The sequence below is a fragment of the Parasteatoda tepidariorum genome, chromosome 8, assembly GCF_043381705.1.
Source record: "Parasteatoda tepidariorum isolate YZ-2023 chromosome 8, CAS_Ptep_4.0, whole genome shotgun sequence".
Taxonomy (NCBI): domain Eukaryota; kingdom Metazoa; phylum Arthropoda; class Arachnida; order Araneae; family Theridiidae; genus Parasteatoda; species Parasteatoda tepidariorum.
The window spans coordinates 85,708,893-85,712,773 of NC_092211.1; positions in this window are offsets into that span (position 1 = coordinate 85,708,893).

Sequence of the window (3,881 nt, forward strand, 5' to 3'; positions counted from 1 at the left end):
GGTTTACGACTACTTACGTTCAACTCCGTAGCCTTGTAATTTTGAACCAATCCAGAAGACAAGGAAACTCCTGGATCAGTACCCCCAGAGGTATTGATTTGTTGTGGGAACATGGAGGACTTTGAGACTCGACAGATTTAACGTGCATCAGTCACCATTTACAACACGGGGAGTCTTCGGCCGGCGAGGATCGAACCCACGACCTCTTGGATATGGGCCCAGCGCCCTACCGACCAGGCTATCCCGGCCCTTGTTCTAAGATTTGAAATTTTTTCTGCGTATTTTTGATACGATGCAGTATCCCTGGGATGGCAGGTGCCGCAAGCCAATTTGAATTTTACATTTTCGCGCGTACAATTAAAATGCCGTATAGTTTATAAATAAAGTATATTATAATTTTATATGCTAGTTTCCTTTCTAATTAACATTTCTATTTTATTTTTACTTTGCGTCGGATATATTGACTGGGCCGCAAAAATGTTCATCTCGGGCCGCGAGTTTGACACCCCTGTTCTAGAATGTTCTAATTTGTCATTTCCTGTTCCGTTATTTAGTCCTAAGAGATCAAAAACATCTCTCTTACACACTCTCCTAAACACAAAGTTTATTCCGAATGCTTTTTTATCTGGATCGACAGGAACTGGGAAAATTTTCTGTATATGTTACTGTGAATGACAGAAATGAGTAGTTATTGACTTCCACCGGTGAATGTTGACAATCACGTACTCGCTTTGGTAAATGTCCGAAATATATACTAGGTCTAATTAAGTGCCACTGCCTGGTATACATTTGTCCGGTATGCCCTACATCAATATTTTTTAAGGTCAAGTGCCATTGCCCAGTATGCATTCAACCTGTACTTCTGTACTGATGTTTTTTCCTAATCTATTTTTAGCAGATATTAAAATATTAAATAAATATAATAATATCAACGAATAAAGTATCATCAAATCGGTTGTAACAAATATTTTGAAAATTCGCCAAAGCAACTATGTGATTGTTAACATTCATCGGTGAAAGTCGACATTCTCTTGATTTCTGTCATTCACGGTAACATAAATAACATTGTCACTTATTTTTAATGGTAAAGACGATCATTCAAGAAAGGCTGCATTAACAGAAATTGTTATTTGGTGGTTACACTGACTGCTAATTATGTTTCTAAGAAAACAGCTATTTTTGAACTAATATGTGAAAATGCTTCTTTCACCTATTGTTCAAAATCGAATTCAGGAGAGGCTAAAAAATTGCACACTAAAATCTAAACAGAAACTAACTATCCTGTCGCCTGTACATGCCTTTTTACAGTTTATTGAAAATGTCAAGATCTTTGATTGTTTCCACAAACTAAAAAAAAAAATTAAAAAACGGGCTTTGAATCAATTTTTTCTAACATAAAGATATACATATTCTTATTAATAGTATAAGCTTTAGAATGATTCTCATGGGGTCCTTAAACTTCTGAAGTTGCTTGTTCGCGTATTGACACTTTAAAGAAACTATATTAAAAATCTCAATGTTTGAAAAAAGTACATTATTTAAGTACATTATTAAGAAAAAGTACATTATTAAGTACGAAGAAAGAAGCAAGCATTCCCAAATGATTTTAAAGAGAAAAGTCTTTATTTTCTCCCGATTTTACTACAAGAAGACTAAAAAAGAAGAAAGAAAGAAAGAAAAAGAAACGCAGTCTGAGAGGCACTAAAGCAGACCTAAAGATAAATGGATTGATAGAAAAGGAAGCAAATAAGGAATGCGGTTACAGCCAATCGTTTCCAGTTATGGAACAGAAAAAAGTCGAGCAGATTAATGTGATTCGTGCAAAGACGTTAGTCGGGAAGAAGGTGGTATCTTGGAATCTGTCCCCTAAAATGGGCCGCTGATTGACTAAATGAACGGAAACATCTTACGATCTCTACAAAAAGCTTATTTGACACGGATAAGAAATAAACCTACCTTAAGTGCTTACGATTTTTATTAATTCTCTTTCCTAAAGCTAATTTTACCAATGCAATTTACTAGCTCTTTTTGCTGATCAATTAAGCGGTTTCTTTCAGTAGAATGAGATTAAAAGCATTAGTTTCGAACAGTAGAAGAACATGTTAAATATTGCAATAATGAACTTGAAAAGAAAAATCAGTTTTAAAATTTATGCAAGCAAATAACAAAACTTCTTTCATTTACTTTTAACAATAAAAGGATGGAATTTTGAATTTGTTTTACGATAAATCTTAAAATTTATATTCTAGAAGGTTTTATAAATAATTGAGAAATTTAACAGAAATGCATGTTAAAGGTCGTTTTAAAAAGTTTCATATATTCTGCTTTTGATTGAAAAATTATAAAAGGAACTAAATAACAGGAAAATAACACAAATGAATTTCTATATTTTGAATATTATCAACCATTTTGACAATTTATTTGTTTAAACATCAATTTATGTAGAATAGAGAATAATTTTTTTAACGCTATATCAGTAATAACTTATAAGAAAGTCTAAAAACTAATAACAGTGGTCTAAAGAGTAATAATCACGTAACTAATAAGTAAAATTCTTGAAAATTGGAATGATGTCGTTAAATCTTAAGACTTTGGTCTGAAAATAAATCGAAAATATCTTTCCATAAAAGTCATCCTGATTTCATTTCGCCGTTAACTTCACCCACGTGACAGTTAGCCATCCATATGTAGTAGAAGAGAGACTATTATCATTGTAATTACTTTAAAAACACATTTTTTCCTAAAACACTAAGAGAATATATACTTCACTTCTATTACTTTAAAAAAGAAACTATACAGTTTACGGCTGTATTAGAAAAAATAAATCTTTTAACTATTTTGGTCGCGGAAAGAACTCTTTCACAGATAATTTTGAAGAGAAACCTTTATTTATTCCGGCTTTTAGCCCAAGAATACTAAAAAAAAGAAAATAAAAAACGCAGTCTGAGAGGCACTAAAGCAGGCCTAAAAGATAAATGGATTGATAGAAAAGGAAGCAAATAAGGAATGCGGTTACAGCCAATCGTTTCCAGTTGCGGAACAGAAGAAAGTCAAGCAGATTAATGTGATTGGCGCAAAAGACGTTATTCGGGAAGAAAGTAGTATCTTGGAATCTGTCTCCTAAAATGGGCCGGTGATTGACTAAATGAACGGATGCATCGCGCCACATCTCTACAAAAAGCTTATTTGACACGGATAAGAAATAAATCCACCTTAAGTGCTTGCGATTTTTATTAATGCTATTCTTAAGGATAATTCTACTAATACCATTAATCAATCCATAAAAAGTTTTGCATTTAATCAGAATTAGATCAAGTGTAGAAAATAGTTTTTATAGTGGAAGTGCATGTTAAGTACAATTTTAATAAAGTTGTGAAAAAATAAGCTTTAGATTGTACAGCACATTGTTTTTCTAATTTACTTATCCATAATACTATGTTCGTTATTTATGACACGTGTTGTGTCATAAAAAAACACAAAAATTTTCTCAATTTAATTTTTGGTTATGAAAATAGGAAATTTTGATATTACATTTAGAAAGTTTTGTAGCTTATTTTTTTTATTAGTAATGGAAGTGTAAGTTGAAGATAATTTGAAAAATTAAAATAATATTATAAGTTACATTTAACATTAATATAATGGATTTATAATGAACTTTATCAAACCAAAATTTAAATAATTTAAAAGGAGTTGAAAAGCTTAATATGAGAGCATGTCTAGGAAACCTTTAAATGTAATTGGGGAAATCATCTTTAGATTGTTTAACATGCAAATAGAAACATGCTTTTCTAATTTACTTTAAGTAATTGAATTTCGATGTTACATTTAGAAAGTTTTGTACCTTATTTTCCGGATTAATAATAGCAGAGCTAGTAAAAGAT